General features: G+C 39.1%; 1 protein-coding gene across 1 annotated transcript in view; it reads left to right on the forward strand.

The window, feature by feature from the left end:
* The first annotated feature begins 267 nt into the window (after nucleotides 1–267).
* Nucleotides 268–21,435, forward strand: part of PTER (phosphotriesterase related) — a 75,883-nt gene continuing 54,715 nt past the window's right edge. The window contains exon 1 of the mRNA XM_020881350.2: nucleotides 268–378. The gene's annotated coding sequence lies outside the window, so the exon portion shown is untranslated. The remainder of the gene's footprint in view (nucleotides 379–21,435) is intronic.

Below are 21,435 nucleotides of genomic sequence, written 5' to 3' on the forward strand. Positions count from 1 at the left end.
AGGGGAAGGCCCAGCGTCCCGAACTTGAGCTCAAATAGTCTGGAGGCGGAAGGGGCGGGGGCGGGGCCTAAGGCGGGGCCTGGCAGGAACCTACTGGGCGTGGCCGAGTCTGGAACGTGGCCCAACACCATTGCGAGTAGTCTAAGGTCGGGGGCGGGGCCGACGGGCGCCTAGTGGGCGTGGCCGAGGGCAGGTGGGCGCGGTCAGGGCCGTAGGGCGGGGAGAAGACTAGACCGGCGGGTGAAGTGGGCGGGGATTGGGGACAAGTCAAAGACCCGGGAAGTTGGCCCTGCAGAGGGTCCCCAGGGAGAAGGCAGCGCGCCGCGAGTGGAGGGAAGGCGCCCGGGAACCGGAGCGGGCGCGGGAGCTGTGGGCCCGGTAGGAAGGGTGCTGTCGCTGCAGAGCTGGGCGCGTGAACTCCTGCAGGGACCGCGGCGGAGGTCCCGCCTGGGGCAGGAGTCCCTATGGCTTTGGCTTCTTGCTGCCTTTCTCCTAGCGCTCTCGGGGAAGCTGCAAAGTCGGGGATCTTGAAGCTGCGGGAGGCCTGGGAGGCTGGTCGAGGCTTGCCGGTGGCTTGTTGCCCAGAAGTCTGGTGGTGGTGGTTTAGTCGCTAAGTCGTGTCCGACTCTTTGGATCCCATGGACTGTATGTAGCCTGCCAGGCTTCTCTGTTCTTCGGACTCTCCAGGCAAGAATACTGGAGTTTCCATTTCCTTCTTCAGTCCCGAAGTTTAAAGTCCTGCAAAGTCGAGCTTGAAACCCGAGATGCAGAGTCCCGCGCAGAGCGAGCCTGAGGGCCCCTCGTGGCTCCAGCTCAGGGTTGGTGGGCAGAAGTGCTCTGGGGTCGTAGTCGGGCAGCTGTGCTGGCATCAGGGTCATCTATTCCACGCTTGTTCTCCTTTATAAGCTTTGAAATCATACCTCTAAGCCTTGGGCCTGCCTCAGCTTGCCGCTTTATTTTACTGTCATGGTCTTTCCATCGTGAAGATACTCCAGATACTCTTAAGTGCGGATATGATCATGTATTTACAGCCGCGAAGTGATATTTTGAAGACTCTTCAGGTGCAGTGACACCTGGGGTGGGGGGACGTTTAGAGAACTTCCTTCATATGTAGACACACGAGTCTACTCGTCCTTAAATCACTTCTCCAGTGGAGAACACTGACAAGCATTGACTCCTATCCTAAAGGATCTGTCACATTCACTGTCATATAGAATGAATATCAGTAAGAAAAAACCCCTAAGAAGTAGAACTTCTCCTTGGCCAGTTACATTTTATTTTACATTGGCAGGAGGGGTGTACAGCTCTTATCCTGAAGGCCTGATGTAATTCCAGAAATAACCAAGCCCCTTCGAAAAGAAATCTCAGTGCAAGAGGCAAAGAAAAAGAAATCAGACAGCTGACTGACTGTTGATAGCAAGATAGCAACTCAATTTTAAAAAGGATAAGAGTTCTACTTTATGAAATGCTGTGTTTATTTGTGGAGGCTAGATGCTGCTTTATTGTTATAAAAGTGACTAAACTATATATAGTGTATATATTTTTTTTAATAAATATTCTGTTGTTGTTCAGTCGCTAAGTCGTGTCCAACTCTGCAACCCCATGGATTGCAGCATGCCAGGCTTCCCTGTCCTCCATTATCTCCTGGAGTTTGCTCAGATTCATGTCCATTGAGCTGGTGATGCTATCCAACCATCTCATCATCTGCTACCCTCTTCTTTGGCCTTCAGTCTTTCCCAACATTAGGGTCTTTTCCAGTGAGTTGTCTCTTTGCCTCAGATGGCCAAAGTACTAGAGTGTCAGCTTCAGCATCAGTCCTTCCAATGAATATTGAGGGTTGATTTCCTTTAGGATTGACTGGTTGATCTCCTTATACACTTTGCAGTGCGCATAGTTAAAATTTGACCCAGATAGGAGCAAAGAACAACAGATCATTTACAGTCTTGAAAAGTCTATCCCTATGTATTTAATGCCTTCTTAGTCTTGCGCTTGGCCCTAAGATACCTGGTATTGTAGTAGGCAGTGGACCCCTATGTAAGGCTTGTAGAAGTTGCTCTCAGAATTAAGCCTGAAGACAAAATAATGAACTACAGAGAATGGGAGGAGCTTGTGATCTTGGAAAATATCCATACTTGTTACTTTAAAGTGTTACCATATGAGGAATCTTTCTTCTACATGCCTTAAATACCCCAGTGAACCAAACAGTAACCCTGCTAAGTCCTTAAGCTGTGGACTGCCCATGAACATCATTGTTTAAAGGAAAACCTGAGATGGCTGTTGAATGTGTTTTTCATATACTGAACATGGCATCGTTCTGTTTCTCAATGGTTCGTGTTTTTCTAAAAATGTTTCATTTAAAAAAAGCCTTCTCATTCATAGACATTCCTCCCTCACTTAAAAAAAAAAAGGAAGACGAAAAATAAAATATCTGCTCCCACTTAGTCATCTGGCATAAACTGGCTCTGTGATTCTGACGACCTGTTTCAAGAAACCATTAGCTCTCTGAGTACAACTGTCTCTGCCTGCTCAGCATGGGAGTCCTAACTGTTATCTACTTCTCTGTCCCCTTCCAGTGAGGCATGGCCATGGAGTTGCTTTGGTTAATTAAATAGAAGTGGAGTGACCTGTGTCACTCTCAGGTGGAAGCTTTAAAAGCCAATGAGAGGCATACCCCGCTCTCTTTCCCTCTGCCAGAGTGACCACTGGTTTTCTAGACAGTGGCTGTTCTGTCAGCCTGGAACATAGAATGAAGACAACCAGCAGAGCCCCCAACACTCTGTGTTAGACACAGTGTGAGCCAGAAATCAGCTTCTGTTGGGTTTAGGCCCCAGGGTTTGGGGATTTGTTTGTTAAATCAGCATAACCTAGCCTATTCGGACTAATACACTCAGGTAAGGTCTGAGCCACATGCCTCCAGGGATTACTGGTTTCCAGTTTATCAGATATTTTGAGAGCCTAAGAGAGGGAAGGTTCTGTAAGAAGTGTGCCATTGTGACCAGTGTTCCTTTAACTATCAGATGAGATAGCAGGTAGACTTGTTTCCACAACACTCAAGTCAACTTTGTGATTTTAATCAAAGGTGATGAAGATGGCATTTAGATGTTTAATCACATTCTCTAAGGGCAGCAGGTGTTAAAGTGTAAAGTACATAAAGGTTCAGAGTCCATAAAGGATAGGAATTAAGGTTGTCATTTTCATTTTGAAAAATGCAATTTATATATATATTTATATCTAGATACAGACATATTTATAAATACATAAAATATAAACATATTTTATATACTTAAAATGTATAATATAAAATGTATATTTACAATATGTAAATGTATTTTATATATTTATAAAATATAAATGTATTTTTCTATATAAATACATTATTTAAAATTTCAGCATTCTTCCAAGTTTTCCAATATAGAGGAAGGTTCACAGATTCATTGTTAAGAGACAGTTCTTTCCAAATGTAGTTATATCAATGGATGCAGTGCAGAAATTATTTTGTCACCAAGGGACACTTGAAATGAATCATCTATACTTACCATTAACTACTTTCTAATTTTTTTTAAAGTAGCCTCAGACAATACTTTAAATGTCATTTCCTTGCCTCCTTATTCCAGATCTAACAGGATCAGACCTAGATTTTGCTCTCCCCGTGCAGGAAGCAAGGTGTTCCCTCTTTTCCTCTGAAGTGAAGCAGGAAGCATTTTGCTTAGGGCAGAGCCATGCTGCCTTCTTAGGGATGCTGGCTATAAATCCAGTCTCCCTAGAGGTTAACAATCAAAGTTCTCCCCCTCTCTTACTCAGACGAATGATATGATGATGATAAATTGCTTGGACATGACTGCCCTGAGCACTGGCGTGATGAATTATGTTGTTCAGGGCATGACCAAAGATCCCCCAATGTCAGTCGGCCACACTGAATATTGGCAGTTTTCACAAGTAGCTTTCTGCCAATTTTGGTCTCTGTTTTGCATATTAAATTCTCTGTTCTCACTGGTCATGGTTTTTAGTTCTTAATCGTCTCTGCCTTCCTCTGAATTCACTTATCTAATCAACCTTTTGCTTTTTCTGTTCCCTATTCACTAAAAGGCTGGTCTGTGTCTCACACTTGTGTTCAGTAAACACTGAGTCTTCCTTCACAGAAACTGTTAAAATAATAATTATTAGTCTTTTCCACTAAATCTAGAGTAATGACAGCTTATCTCGCAATGGCTTAATTGGGTAATTATTTAGTGTTTTAAAAACACTTTGAAGACTCTATTGGTAAATATTATTGTGAATTTAATGCTCCGTGTGCAATTGAAAGTCCACTGCAACCATAAAATCCTTAGTATTTTTGTGTACCAAAAAATATGTCTTTCTTAATATTGCTTACTATTTTCAAATTTGTATATTATTGATTTTTGGAATATTTAAAATATTTTCTTTCCTACAGTCTCAAAGTTATCATGTTTATTCTATCACCTTTCTAGGTCTCATCTACTACATTCCTTGTGTCTCTGAAAAGTTAGATGTCATATTCTTGGTCTGTGAAAGTTTATAGGAAATATGAAGTGGATCCCCTAGTTCAGGGGTATTTCAAATTATACAGCTGCCACATCTGTTGTGTGTGGTATCTGCTTAACTTTTCAGCAAGCTTTTCTATTAAGCCCTGACAAATAACTGCAATAATGATTTATTTACTCTCGGTCTATACACTGAGCTGTCACCTCATTGGCATCAACATTTGTCAAAAAGGATTAGATTATATTGCATATGCCTCGCCAGACTCTTGACAAATTTTCTACTCACTTGATAGACCCAGAGCCCCCTGGTGTAATTAAAGGCCACTTCCATGGCTTGGACTACACGACCTCTATTACTGACTGTATTGGTTTGCTAGGGCTGCATAACAAAATATCACAGGGTGACTTAAACAAAAGAAATTGATTTTTTCATTTTTCTGGAGGCTAGAAGTCCGAGATCAAGGTTGTAGGTAGATTTGGTTTCTTTTGAAGTTTCTCTTTTCTGCTTGTTCATTACCCTCTCCTCCCTGTATCATCACATGGTCTTCTCTCTGTGTCCTAATCTTTTCTTCCAACTACATGACATAGTCTGTTAGAGTAGGACCTACCATAACAAACTCTTTTTGACACAGTTACCTTTTTTAAATACCCTATGTCCAAATACTCTCACATCCTGAGATAGTGGGGGTTAGGACTTGAACCTAAGAATGTTTAGAGGGGGTACAATTCAGCCCATCAGGCTAGGCTACAGTGATAATGGTCTCTGTATGTACGTGTGTGCTTAGTCACTCAGTTGTGTCCAGCTCTTTGTGACCCCAAGGACTGTACAGCCTGCAAGGCTCCTCTGTCCACGGAATTTTCCAGGCAAGAATACTGGAGTGGGTAGCTATTCCCTTCTCCAGGGGGTCTTCTTGACCCAGGGATCAAACTTGGGTCTCTTGCATTGCAGGTGGATTCTTTACTGTCTGAACCTCCAGGGAAACCCAATGGTCTCTAGAAACTACCATTCTTGGAGGGTTTAAAAAAAAATTATCAAATTTGAGCAATCAAGTGATAACTACAAATTTTTGGAGAGTCTACTCAGTTCAGGAACCTCTTAACATTACTTGGAGGAGAGCTTTATGTTTGTGACTTAAAAGATTGAACTGATGAAAATCAAAGCAACATGATTCAATGAATTCTACATAGTGTATTAAGCTGTTAACCATAAAATGCATGTAAGCAAGTATATCTTGCCATCTGAACTATCACCATCCAGATATTTGTGATGACAACTAGCACATATTTTTAACCTAAAATATCCTCTCTGAATCAAAAACATGCCTTGACTAGTCTGCATATTTATGCCATCAAAAAGGGTAACAGGATATAAAATACACTTTGGTCCTATCACACATCTTTTCCCTAGAGGGTGACATCTTGTGCTCCTGCTGTAAGATGTGTTCTGAATTTCTGCCTCCTTATTATCAGCTGAAAATGTCCATGAAAGCAGAAGAGTCTCTGAAGAAAGATGATGAACCAAGAGGAAGTTAGATAAGCTCTTATATTTGAAGAAACATTGGGGACATGAAAAGCTCAAAGATGTTGATGTGCCCTGTCTGCATCGACCATGCATACTAGAGTTGATACTGGAAAACCACCATGTTCAGCTTCAGAACAGAATTGTAGTTTTTGTTGTTTTTTTTAAAAGCTCTTTTTAAAAATGTCTTTTGCAGTAAATGGATAGCCAGAAATCCTTAGAGGACTGTCATGTGGGTTTATAAGAGTATGTTAGTCATATTTGGGATAATTGGTTGAATGGTTTTGTATGAGCTGGGAAACATTATTTTTCCCTTCAAAAACTGTTTGTAGTTGGAATTACTGCTGAAGCTGCATGATGATACATAGGGGTTCATTACACTGTACTTTCTACATTTGTAAGCTTTTAAAATGTCCATATTAATAAGTTCAAATAAGAGAATTATTTCTTCAAAGATGAAATGAATTATGTATATAATTATATAATCATATAATCATATGAATATATAATTCATTTCTTCTTTATATATAATTATATATACATAGATATATATCTCTGTCTCCTGTAATGCAAAATTTGATAGAATCACATTTAGAGGGACAGATTAAATTTGAACAGTAAGGCATGCATGTTTACATAAGAGAATACACACATAGGTAGAATGTGGTTTTCATTACCAACCGTTCCATAGAAAAGTATTCTTGCAACCTTTACCCAGGAAAGGCTACAAGGACGTCTTTGCTAGTTTTAGCCTAGATTATTTGACACATGTTCTTATTTATCACTCCCTGGTCTATGGCATATCTATCATTTCATGAGTCAGTGCTTTTCTACGAGTTATAGTTTCCCAGGCTGCAGTTTCTCCAAGTTCAGTTTTTAACCTCAGAGCCTCCATTTGCCACTGCACAAATTCACACAACACAGGAATTTCAGAAGGGGCCACTGGCCTCCAGTGCAGATCTAAGGCCTAACACTGATTCCCTTTGGCTTCTGTGTTCTTTTGAACTTGCCCCAGTATCAACCAGGAAAGAATAGTTTGCAAGTATTCTTCTTTCTCCTGTGGAACTAAATATCTGGGAGCAGCTGAGTGCATAAGTAGTGAAGATTCTGCTGTTTTAAGTACAGACATGATGGAGACTTTGACCTTACAGTCATATCTGCCCTGCTATGTGTCCAGGGAAATAGAGGATTTCAGCAGATCCAGTTGCGATGTTCCTTTCTGACCTTCTTCATTCCTCCCAGGTATTGCCTTTTTAACTTTTTGTCTATCAGAGTATTTCAGTGGAAAAATTAAAATATGTCAAGCTAAGAGATTCAAGTTTAAACAGTCTCTGTGCAGGTTCTACATAGTTCTATATATTCTTGCCTACTGAATGTCATTTAATTGTTAGATTTAAAATATATACAAGAACATATACAGTTTCTAGCATTAGGGATATTTCACTGGGCTTTGCTGTTACGTATTCTTGCCACAGTGAGGTCAAAATGATTAGTTTCTAAATTATTTTGCTTTTAAAAATCAGAATTGCATTTTTTTTAATGTGGAGTTTTCATAAGGCATTATGTAAGGATACTGTGTTATCTGATGAAGCTGTTTCCACTTACTTATTTTTATTTTTGTTTTTAGTAATACTTTGGCTAAAATAAGTTTTCGTTAAGAAAAGTGAACATGTTAGTTGCTCAGTCATGTCTGACTCTTCGCTACCCCATGTACTGTAGCTTGCCAGGCTCCTCTGTTCATGGGATTCTCCAGGCAAGAACACTGGAGTGGATATCTATTCCCTTCTCCAAGGGATATTCCCAACCCAGGGATCGAACCCAGGTCTCCCGCATTGCAGGCAGATACTTTACTTTCTGAGCCACCAGGGAAGCCCAAGTTTTCATGAATTATTCCTATATAATGTGATGATTTTACAACACTGTCACTAAAGGAGAGTTTATTTATATCTTGTTTCTCTAAAAAGAGTGATGCATTAAAACTTTAGATTTTTATTCTATAAAAATTGGAAAGCTTACTAAGTAATTGTACTATGTCTGACCACAGTGTCTCGATCTATATTTTTTTACACCATAAAATATCACATTTATATTTTTATATCCATATCATTTAAAATAATGTCAATTACAGGATCAATGAAAAGGTCTGAGAATTAAAACTGGATAATAACTTTCTCTGACTAATTAGAAGTCAAGATTATATTTCTGATGTGTTGTGGGGATGTTACCTCCAGAACAGGAGTTAGTTCCTTAATAGGCCAGAAAAATTAAATGTGTTACAAGACATTGCAGAGATGTTAAATGTCATTTTAAAAATTCATTCATTTTCAATTGGAGGATAATTGCTTTACAGTGTTGTTCTGATCTCTACCATACATCAACAGGAATCAGCCATAGGTATACATATGTCCCCTCCCTCTAGAACCTCCCTTCCACCCCATCCCACACATCTAGGTTATCACAGAGTACCTGATTTGAACTCTCTGTGTATAATGTTCATCAGAGTGAATGAGTAAATTCATCATTCATTGGTATTCATCAAATTTGATTCACTCTCATATCTTTAAAAGTGTTTGCCCAACAAGGACCTAAAGTACAACACAGGGAACTCGGCTTAATGTTATGTGGCAGCCTGGATGGGAGGGGGTTTGGGGGAAATGGATCCATGTATCTGTATGGCTGAATCCCTTCACTGCTCACCTGAAACTATCACAACATTGTTAATTGGCTATACTCCAATATAAAATAAAAGGTTTAATTTTTAAAAAGTTAAAAAAAATAAGAGTGTTTGCTATGCCTATGTACTACTTTCACTACTAATGACAATATTTTTCTTTAAACCAACCTGTTGTTTTTCTTTGGCCTCATCCTAAGCAAACACATCTGAAATCACAGGCTTGCAGTGTTTATTACTTTTCCCCCTAACATACATTAAAATAAGTAAATACTTTTTTTAAACATTTTAAAATGTCCATATATCACCTAAAATCAATTTGAACACCAGTGGAGTATATATCTGGAGAAGGAAATGGCAACCCACTCCAGTACCCTTGCCTGGAAAATCCCGTGGACTGAGGATCCTGCTAGGCTACAGCCCATGGGGTCACAAAGAGTCAGACACGACTGAGTGACTGCACTTCACACTTTCTGAAAACAGTGATAAAAAACAAGTAAATTGACTTTTTATACTTATCTCACTGCCCACTAAAAAGTAAAATAATTCTTAGTTGAAAAGTTGGCACACAGTCGTTTTCAGAATAGTTTCTGCACCTGTACTGTGATGATTAGAAACTCTGAAAACAATATAAAATGTAATTACCTATGTATGCATATGTATCAGTGTACACATATACTTAGATAATGAATCATTTTAGCTGGTACTTGGGAAAGAGCCAAAAGTTTTCAGTTGCTTAGACCAGTAGTCCCAACCTTTTTGGCACCAGGGACTGGTTTCATGGAAGATGATTTTTCCATAGACCCAGGGTGGAGGTGGGGTGGGGTGAGGTGGGGGATGGTTTCAGTATGATTCACATAGAGTAGGGTTCATGCTCCTATGAGAGTCTAATGCTATCCCCTATCTAACAGGAGGCAGAGCTCAGGAGGTAATGTGAGTGATGAGAAATGGCTATAAATACAGATGAAGCTTTGCTTGCTCACCTGCCTCTCACCTCCTACTGTGCAGCCCAGTTCTTACCTGGGGGTCCCAGTTTAGACAGTCAGCATCATTTATCTGAGGGCTAATCACCACCATTATTTTATACTAGCGCCTCTATCTTACTCTTAGTCATAAGCAATATAAAGGGTGACCATAGAAAAGTAATCATCTGGGTAGCAAAATATTTTTCTTTCATTTGCTAGTAATAATCTGAAGTTAACAGTGATTACTATAATATAGTTTGTTATAGGATGGTTTGCCTTGGTGGGAAATCAGAAAAAGAACTAGAAAGATCAATATTTTTTATGTTCCTTGCATAGCAATGTTTTGCCTGATTTTCTACTACATTTATATCCCCATTTGTTTAACATCTAAACAGTGAACTCTTGGAGGGGTGGCTACAAAACCAGTTTACAGTTCTCTGAATGCTACTTCACATAGAATCATAGAAGTTGTATCTGAAAGGAATGTTAGAAATCACTTTGCTTATTACTTTGTCTTATTAATGAGAAAACAGGCCCACAGACTAAGTGATTTACCCAAAGACACACTCAGAGCAAGTCAACTTTTTTTTGGTAACATGAATGTAGTTGGTAAATTTCTAGCTTTTCTTTCTTTTTGGGAAATAGTGATATTTTCATAAAGTAGTGTGCTGTCCCATCTCTGTGTTTTCTTCCATTTTTGGAATACAGCACATTAGCATTAACTTACGATGGCACTTAAGATATTATATAGCTTCTAGCTTTCTAAAAATCAATGTATAGTTGATTTACAATGTTGTGTTACTTTCTGCTGTACGGCCAAGTGAATCAGTCATACATATATATAAATTCCTTCTCATATTCTCTCCTATTATGGTTTATCCCAGGACATTGAATATAGTTTTCTGTGCTATGCAGTAGGATCTTATTATCTACCCAGTCTATATGTAATAGTTTGCATCTGTTAATCCGAAAGTCCTAGTCCATCCACCTGCTACACCCTCTCCCCCTTGACTGTTCTCTGTGTCTGTGAGTCTGTTTTGCTTCACAGATATGTTCATATTTTAGATTCTACATATAAGTGATATCGTATAGCTTCTAACTTTTGTTTGTATCAAAAGATTAACCTGTTGCATATTATCATGAATGATGTCTGTTGCCTTCAATACATTTGAACAAGAGAGGGAAACTGGTATTTTTTAAGCAGCATCAAGATGTCATGTCCCAAGATCAATAAAATTTCTGTTCTTATGGTTAGTGCTCTTGGATTCAAATCTCCCTGAGTTCCTGATTTTTTAATCTCAGTATGTCTAATAATAAAATAATAGAAAACTGATAACCAAAGGTAATCAGAGTAATTGTTGATATGAATTCATAATGAAAAGTATATGACAAGAGTTACTCTGAAGAACAGCCTGAGAAGTGAGAGTTGAATGTCATGTGATGCCCATGTAAGAACTCAAGGAACATTAGGGTGTTGAGGGCCATAGACTTTACCTACGAAATTCAAAATCACTTCTAAAGGAAGGATAGCTAATTTCGTTTATGTAATAATATTGCTCCACACAGCCTGTCGGGAAAAGCAGCTTTGAGCACCTAGAAAGCACATCTGTATCTCATTGTGCTCCAATTTTAAAAGCGTTATTAGTTCTTTTGGGAAACTGAGCCATGGCACAGTTCTGAGATTTCTAGGCACATATAACTCAAGAAAGGCAAAATTAGTGACCATGAGCCCTCTGAATGCTGATATTTGCTATCATTAAGAAAATGGGCAATCTTTAATCATATAATTCCTCTGCCGTTAATGCGACCAGAGAGTCCATATTCTACATCTGCCCCCTGCGTTTTCAGACCCACAGCAGCTCTGAAGCCTGCATATTCTCTCCAGCCACGATAATGAACTCCTCCATCCGTCAGCATCTCTAGAAGGCCTGCCACAGGCCTGTCACCGTGCTCAATGCTGGCTGTGACCTGACTCTCACTGAGCATTGAGCAGAGAGGAGGATTCCTTAAGAGTTAGGATAATCCGTTTGCAATCCCCGCCCCCAGTGTCTCCAGAGAAGATCAGAGGCTCCTCCAGTGAACACAGTGCCCTGCCAGGCTCTGCATCACATGTCATTTGTCACTGACACACACAGCCAGTTTACCCTGTGGCTTCAAACCAAGGAGAGCGTCAGGACCTGGGAAGTGCTTTTCTGAGCCTTGATGTGGTGCTTAGGGAGACCATCTCTGCTCATCCCTCTGTTGGTGAGAAAGATCAAGGTCCAGCTTCCATGCCCTCCTCAGATCCCAGCGGAGGAGCGGTTTCATGCCCACAGCCTCTTTTTCTTCATCCTTGGGTGGGGCTGTGGCTGTGAAACCCACTAGTGTCTTTGACGGCTTTCCTTCTTCCTGGGGCTAACGGCTTCAAAGACGCCAGCTGGACTGTGAGGAAGGCTGATAACCTGGACTCCAATCCTGCCATACAGTCTGCCTGACCCTTTATTAACTGGCAGCCCTTTTCTTTTCAGGAGCACCTGTGTGGTGGTTCTCATAGGTATGTAACACCAGTTACTTCAAAATTTAGCATACAGGGCTTTCTCTGACGGTCTAGTAGTTAAGACTTCATCTTCCAATGGAGGGGGTGTGTGTTAGATCCCTGGTTGGCGAGCTAAGATCCGACTTGCCTCATGGCCAAAAAAAACCCAAAGCATAAAACAGAAGCAGTATTGTAACATTGGGTTTCCCTGGTGGCTCAGCTGGTAAAGAACACTGTAACAAATTCAATAAAGACGTTAAAATGGGCCACATAAAAAAAAATTCTTTTAAAAATTAGCGTAAGAGTATTAATGCTGCATGTAATTGGTCATAAACCTGACTAAATTACAAAGTCCTTAAAGACAGGGACAACGTCTGCTTTTCCTTTCTGTACCACAGAGAGGGAACTGACCTCCTTTCTTACTGTTGTGTGAATCCTCAACAAACACAAAGAAACATCGAAAACTAAAGCCTCACCTCCTGCGAAAGGAAATTTCTTCAATTAAAGGTCTCAAGGCCAACCTTCCTGTAAAATGCACTGACCTTTTGAGAAGTGAAATGCTTTACTGCTAAGCGTCACTTTTTTAAAAAATATTTTTTAAGCTTTCATATCACAACGACAGGGCTCCATCACAATTAATCTTATATGGCAATGTAGTGACAATGAGATGATTTCTCTGGAGAATCTATGCTAATACTATTAAAATGCTCTTACAATGTCAAAATGATTGCAATGGAAGCATGTGGGGACTGTGCTTATGCGATTATGATATTCTAGTGATGGGTGATTACCATAGGAAACTAGTAATTCAACTCTGCAGGGACTTGCATTATGAAGCCATTATAACATGAGATTATAATGACACAATAACTTGGATGCACATTCGTGTTGTGAAAACGAAAAGCTAATTTGAATGCAAGTAGTGTTTCCATTAAGTTGTAATTAAACACTGAAAGCAATGCTTGTTTAAATTTAAGACGGAGACATACAAGCCAGAAATGAAAATGGTGGGAAGGAATGCATGCCACGTAGAGGTTTAGGAATGGTTAGAACTATTTACAGTTCTGCCCTTTAGTACTTACTCAGGGGGAAAGCTCACCTTGAAGTGGCCTCCGGAGACTTTCTCCCTCTCTGCTGGCCCCCTAAACTAATGAAGAACCACATCAGGACCCAAGAACCCTGAAGGCAACTCCCATTTCTATCACTGCCATCAATTAACATTTGAAGCCTTCTGGTTTTATTCTGAAGTGGGCATGAGAGTACCTTACCTCCCTCAACACAAGAAACTAAAGCAATTTTTTTTGCCATTAAAAGTAATCTTTTAAAAAACATGATACAATTAATCCACATTCAAAATCCGACAAAACAGATAAGCACAAAGGACAAAAAGAAAACAACAAAAAATTCTACCCTTATAGCAGCTATGAGTGAGTGAAGTCGCTCAGTCGTGTCTAACTCTTTGCGACCCCATGGACTGTACCCCACCAGGCTCCTCCCACCACGGGATTCTCCAGGCAAGGATACTGGAGTGGGTTGCCATTTCCTTCTCCAGGGGATCTTCCTGACTCAGGGATGGAACCCAGGTCTCCTGCACTGCAGGCAGACGCTTTAACCTCTGAGCCACCAGGGAAGCATAGCAGCTATACTCCAATAAAAATTTTAAAAAAAAAAGCAACCTACTGTATAGCTCAGGGACCTCTACTCAATATTCTGTAATGACCTGTATGTGGATAGAGGCTAAAAAAGAGTGCATATATGTATAGGTATACCTGACTCACCTGCTGTACACCTGAAATGAATACAACATTGTAAATCAACTATACTCCAACAGAAATTTAACTAAAAAAATTCTACCCATAGAAATAACCTCTATTAGCACCTCTGGGTCTTTTCTTTCTTCCAGACTATTTCCTATGCATAGTATATGCAATTTGTCCCTCAAAATATGTTTCTTTTTTTTTTACAATATTGTAAAAACCTACTTATTCATTCTTCCCATCCCTCAAAGTTGCGAGATTTATTTCTTATCCAGGAGAATCTAGTTGATAAGTTTTTGTTTTCTAAAGGTCAGCTCAAACTGGACGATTTTACATGTCACCCAGGAAACTATATTTTGCTGTTAGAGAATAGTATTTGGCAGGGTTTATGTTCTGCATATATCAGTTGCAGGATAGTTCTATAGTAAAATTTTCAGATTCTTTGCAACACTACAAATGCTTCATTAACATTTATCTCTGTTTAGTAATGAGTAGTGCATTTGATAAGTCACAGAGTTCTAATTTGTTCTTAATTGATAATTTCTATATGACTTAGGTCAACATAAAGACAGATTATGAAAAACTAGGAAAATTCAGGAGTGCTGAACTTGTTAGATAAACCCCTGCATTAGCTTGTTCAGATGGCATAAGGACATGCAACAGCTAATATATACTCCCTCCTAGTGATGACTCAAACAGGTTATACTCCTTGGTTTAAATATAGTTGAGTTTTTTGTTATTAAGTATTTCATTCACACTTAGAGATGCTGGATGCTTTATCATCATTTTTTATTACCACTACTTGCAACAACCAATTTAGGTAGATACATGTAAATTAACTCTAGTCCTTATTTTTATAACTCACACTTAATGGCTTGCTTTGTGCCAACCAGGCCACAGCTGAGTTGAGATTAGATTTTCTGGTCCTGGATAATTGTAGCTTCATCCCGAGGCCAGTGAGTGATGTTCCCTCTGAATGGTATTTCCACATTAATGGACACCAGGATAACTTAATGTGGTGTCTACCGTAAATATCTATGTGGTTGAATAAAGGCAGCACCGGACTAACAAGTTGGGAGACTGGGTTCTGGTCAAAGTTACCAGGAAAAAAAAAAGATTCAGTTTTTGCATCTGAAAATGAAGCCTTTGCTGGGACTTCCCTGGTGGTCCAGGGGCTAAGACTCAATGCTCCCAATGCGGAGGGGCCTGGGTTCAATCCCTGGTCAGGGAACTAGATCCCACATGCCTCAACTAAGAGTTTACATATCACAACTAAAGATCTTGCATGCCACAATTAAGGCACAGCACAGCCAAATAAATCAATAAATATTTAAAATACAATAAAAATAAAAATGAAGTCTTTGAGTTAAGTAATCTCTGTAGTCCCTTCCAGCTCAAAAATTTCAAGATCAAATAGTATGTAACATTAATTGAAGCTTTCACATTTTAATTATAAATATTATGCATTTTAACATTTCATCTTAATGTTTATTTTACCTGCTTCAAAGCCATTCATCTAAATGTAAAACCCTACCTTATTTAGATGCAGCTAGTAATTTGTCATGTTTTAGCAGGCTTGTAATTTTGGTTCAAAAGTCTTTTATATTTAGGAAATTGAAGGAAATGATTAAAGTTGCAGATGTAAATCTAATGCAAAGAAGAGATTAAAATTATAGTGCTTTGGCATACACATACTTGTTAAAGTACAGTTAGAACTTGATGAAAGGAAATAGTGTGTTGAATAATACTTAAAATATATGATTTTCTGTGAATTCTTAGAAAGCAAGTAACAGCAATGATTTGAGGTACCAAATTAAATTATAATACTAGACCAACTTTCTAAATTTTTTAGGGTATCTTACTTTTAGGAGGAAAATAAATAAATAATACATTTCCTTTACATTTAAATGCATATACATGACTAGGGATCAGTTAAGTTTGTTAGTTGGTTGTAGGGAACTTTTCTAATTTTGTGAGACATTATCTAGAGAATTTAGAATTCCATTAGAGCACTTTTTCTGCCATCTCAAAGATTGAGAAAGAGTGATTGTTGCTCTAAGACACACATAGTTATTACAGACTTGCCCTGTCTCCCATTGTAGTAAATCAGTTTTCAGGAGTAGAAATAAGCTGTGTGTTACTTTATTTTTAGTACATCAAATACCAGTCTTTCCCCAAAAGAGGTTTCTGTGTCAGATGCCACCCTCTCTTAGGACCAGGCAAAATTTGTTATCTCGCCTTCTTTCCTAGATCCATCAGTAAAGATTATCTCTAACACTATTTTTCTCAAACTTGAGGATCTATAGATTCTCAACAAAATTTTTGATTTTCATCTTTCTATTTTTATGACAATCTAAATAACTGTAAGCATAGTCTGGATCATTATAGCATCTTACAACTGATCATTGCTATAAGATTTCATTATTTGTATCTCCATTTGTTTTCCAGACTTCAATGATAAGAAATTATTACCAAAAACCACAGGCAGCATCTATCTTTTTTTCTGATTCCCCCCACAAACTGTCTTTGTTCCCTTGGGAGCCATGACTATGGTTTCTAGGATGCTAGGAGTTGGTAAGATAAAAACAATGTTGACATAGTCTGGTGAAGTGGTTTTGGCCCTCTAATTTCCTTCATAAGAAGTGGATTTAGTTTATAAACTTAATAATATATGATAACTGCATGTCTGTTTTTTAGAGTTTGAATATAGAATCCATACTACTATCCTAACTCTTCATTTAGGACTCTTCATTTTTCCTAGCTTTTGCCATTTTAACAGTGTCTTTAACATAACCAACCTCCTTAAGACTGGTACCCAATCTCTGTGTTGCTAAGGGAAGGATAGGTATATGGAGAAGGCAGCCAAGCCTGTTAATCAAAGCTAAGAGATTGGATATCATGATACATTTGGATTCTTGTCCTGTGTTCTTTTGCAAGAAAAGGGTGATGTCTATTTTCTTTGGTGCACATTTTAAGTGTTCATTAATAAGTGCCAGTTGACTATGTGGGAATTGAATCTAAGAGTAGCTATATGTATATTGATAACTGACTCTACTGTACAGCAGAAACTAACACAAACATTGTAAATAAACTATACTACAATTTAAAAATAGATAAGTAAAAAAGAAAAAAAAAGTGCCAGTTGAATCGCAAAGGAGAAACCTGAGAGATTTCTCTTATACTATTTTTAAAGGCCTCCTAGGGGGTGCTTCCAGGGACTAGAGCAGTACATTCTGCCTTCAGTGAAAATGGAAGATAGCCCATCATTCTTATCTGAATAAACCCCATTTCCTCCTTGGTGAAATGGGAATAATAACAATAAAAGTGGATTTCAGCTAAAAGTATGGTCCAGTCTTCTTGTCTTCTCGGTGGCTTACCTTCTGGTGATCCCTTGTTAATGTCACAAAGACATTAGGAGATTTAATTAAAGTGCAGAAAGACCCCTGAGCTTTTCGGAGAAATGCATGATGTTATCATTGTAGATCATACTTTTGATATTTCATAATCTCTTGAAGGTAATGAAACCAGCAATATAGAAAGTTGGGGCTGCATGACAGTCACAGTCTTAGGGAAACACATTCATACCACATGATATTCATAGGGGTCATCATCGTTTGAGAGTTCAGAGCTCAGTTACTGGGAATGTTCTAATTGTTTGAAGTATTTTGATTTCATTTTTCCCGTCAATAAGTTTGAGAGGTCAGTGAGTATTCAAGTCATGCTGTATTCAGTCAGGGTTTAAGACTTTCCAATCGTTTTTTCAAATCTCCAATCATGTTTTCAGACTATGATTGGGAAAGGTATTTTATGCAGCTAGCATTTTAACATTTTTGCAAGTTAGAGGAGAAAAAAAGCCCATGTTCATCCAGGATTCCTTTCCTCTGAAATGTACTCCTGCTCTTAAAGTCTCTGTGGAAGAATAAAATTTCACTTTTGTTTCCTAACTCATCCTAGCCTTCAGTCTCCAGCATTCAGCCTATACTTGCACTGCCCATTTAATTACCGTCCTAATACAAGTCTCATCCTCTGGGGCTAGCCCATGCTGTAGTGTTTTCTGCTACAGACCTGCTGTTCAATCCTTGTAGGAGCCTCTAAAGACTGCTTACAAACCCCTAAACATGCCTTTCATTGATAATGCTACCCGGATGCCTTTTTCCTAAAATCTTAATGTTCTGCAGGCATGTCTAAATGCCACCTCCTCCAGGAAGCCCTTGCAATCCCTCTAGAACTGGTGAACATTGTCCAGACAGTACTCTCCAGGGCACTTGCTCTGTACCTCTTTTCTAACATTTACTGCACTCTGCTTTCTACCATAGCTGTGTCACTAATGCACAGAAAATAGCAATCTTGCATTGGAAGCTCACCCTATATCACGCACTTAGGTTGGAATGCTTCAGCTTCCTAAGGCACAAGTGTTCCTTTTTCATATTTGTGTGCCATAGTATCCTCATCCTTGGGACATAGTAGATCCTCAGCAAACATCTTCAGCAGACACTGAATTGAAATGTACACAGGTGAAACTTGTGGATGTCTGGAAAGCAGGCTCTTTTATGCCACCTTTCAATGCTCTGAGAACTGAAGGCTCAAATTATCCCTTCAAACCTATAAATCAAAGTTGCTTCTCTTACTATTTCAAGACAAATAACAGTAGCTGATCACAAGCTGATAAAGAGGCCACAGTGCTGATGAGAGCATCAGATTGTTTTTGGCTGAAATTATGGTCCATCAGTGTGGAATTGAAGGGTGGGTAGAGCTCAGACTGTTCATTGGTTGAACAGACACTTAAAAAAAAATATTTTGGCCACACTATGGGGCATATGGGATCTTAGTTTCCTGATCAGGGATCGAACCCATGCCCTCTGCATCGGAAACATGGATTCCTAACCACTGGGCTGCCAGAGAAGTCCCTGTATAGACACTTTTTGGGCATCTGCTTCTTGCCTATAACTAATACTGCTCAGAGGTGGTATCTACTTCTCCATGTGTGGGAATGGAATTAAAGTGGTTATCAAAGCCAAGGTAGTTATGTGCACAACACACTCCAGTATTCTTGCCTGGAAAATTCCATGGACAGAGGAACCTGGCGGGCTACAGTCCATGGGGTTGCAAAGAGTCAGCCATGACTGAGCACATCAGCACCTCTTCCTCAAGCATGGGTGGCCTGTCTCATACAGGTATCCAGGTAGACAACAAATCGTGTTCTGGAAGTCTCTAGAATAAGCCAGGGAGGGCTAGATTCAGGTGGAGAATCCTCTGGCTCTCCTTTACCTTTTTCTGCAAGACGACTTTTTGATACCAAACAGACTAAGCCTGACAATCTAAAAGCATGTACCTGGTACTGAGTCTTTAAGTCTGAACTAGCTAAGCAGGATAGTGAAACTCAAGACTCTTCTGTGTCTAAGACACAGAAACTAAGACAGTCTACTGTGTGGTCGTCAAAATACATGGCCTGAGATGATTTTGTGGGCCATACCTTTTAGATAGATAGGTATTTGTGCAACAGAAAGACTTTCTGGGATTCCAGGAAAATTATTTTGAAGTTCAGCTGTCCTAAAGAGAAAGTAGTGTGGATAGCCTATGTATTAAAAAAAAAAAAATAGTTGTAAGAGATGTTATCCAGTTTTAGTCCTTACAAAGGAGTGGTTACTACTATGAATACTAAGTATTTTTAGTTGCCTGACTTATATTTGGTGTCTACTAATTCAGGCAGGGACATCCTTGAAGATAAAGCCGCTTGATTTTTTTCTTGTATGTTTAAGAGTCTTGCTTTTATTTCATAAGGGAAAGTTTTGTTTTTCTTTTAAGTACATGTATTCCTATGTAGTATTGCATGGGGTGCAGAAGGATTAAGCTACAATGGCATATTTGCTATGTTCTGAGAACTGGGAAGGCAAAGATATAGGAAAGTTAGAAAAACAAACATGGCATCAAAATCCATAGCTCCCAAACTTTGGGAAAAACATTTCCTATGCTTTTAAATAAATTTCAGTGGTTTTAATTTAGGAAAATAATGTGATATGTCATAAAAGGGGCATGCTATGATCTCAGAATTACCTATATCACACATATTTATAAATATTCTAGGGAGAAAATTTTTAGCCATTTTCTAACAACCACAAACCTGTTGTTCTCTTCTGGTCCTAATTCTACTGCTGCTTATTATTTCCTTGCTTTGGCTTTAAAATGTGTTTTCTTTATGTGTCTTTTTTGTAAGTTACCTCAAATCCTTAGTGGAAAAAGGCTGGATTAAAACCAGCAAGCATGTAGTTATTAATTAAGTACCTCTATGTGCCAGACACTGCCAGGGGCTGAAAACTGAGAGATAAGACATGGACTGTGTCCTCAAGAAGCTCAAAGTCTGATGGAGAGACATTGAGACAAGAAGTGAGTTTCAAGGGTAACCTCAGACATGAGAGCACCTCAAGTGGGCATCTTACCCAGATTGCTTGAGCAACAAGGAGGGACATCAGGAAACGCTTCCAGTTAGAAATGATGTGGAAACTGCCTCCTGAAGGCCTTGTACAAGTTAGTCAGGGGAGGAAAAGGATTGAGGAAGTGGAGGGGGCATAGGCTGGCTTTGTTATCTCAGGAAAAAACAGGCAGACACACAATCAAAGACTTTGAGATAGGTGCAGGCATGTTGAGTAATTCTCATAGGCTCTACCTGCCAAGCACCAGGTCTTGCACTTAAAGGATACACAATAAATATTAATGGAATCTGATAACCGCCTTTTTTTTTTTTAAAGAATGGAGAAACTGGGTGTGAACGGGTTAATTTGTGGAGGTTTCTGGAGAGAGGTGGATGATTAGGAGAAGGTACCTGAAGTGCACTGTGCCAAGGAAGCGGTGAAGAGAATACACTTCAGACCAATTCTCAGGTGCCCTCAGGACCACGCGAACTTGAAAATAGAGAAGGCATCTAAGAAAATGACACTGGGTTGAGAATTATGTCACAAAATCAGTGAGGGTGAAAACTACACAAATTTTAGAGTTTGTAGGAAGATCTTGAGTTGAAGAGTGTGGCCTTTTTGAGTAACTGCAAGGCCACGGGGGAGATGGTTAGAGTGAATGGGTGGAGTAGAGTGAAATGATTGGAGAGGTCGACAGGAACTAGATCACACCATGTTTTACAGGTCATGCCAAGTATTTTGGATTTTATCTTCAGGGCAATGGAAAACTTTTAGAGGATTTTTAAAGGAGGAAGAGACATGATCAAATCTGTTTTCCATTTGCAGTGACATGGATGGACCTAGAGAATGTCATATTGAGTGAAGTAAGTCAGAGAAAGACAAATATTATATGATAGTGCTTATATGTGAAATCTAAAAAAGGGGGAAGATGAACTTAACAAAACAGATAAGCTTTTTATTTTCATAGCTTGAAAAAAAACATTAAATTTCAACAAAGAAAAAATTTATCTTCACTATCTACAGCCCAGAGATACACAATACACTTTAGTATTTCTAGTTAAACTCTACATATATGTGGCTATATACACTTGCCATA

Source organism: Odocoileus virginianus, chromosome 9 (genome assembly GCF_023699985.2).
Source record: "Odocoileus virginianus isolate 20LAN1187 ecotype Illinois chromosome 9, Ovbor_1.2, whole genome shotgun sequence".
Classification (NCBI taxonomy): Eukaryota; Metazoa; Chordata; class Mammalia; order Artiodactyla; family Cervidae; genus Odocoileus; species Odocoileus virginianus.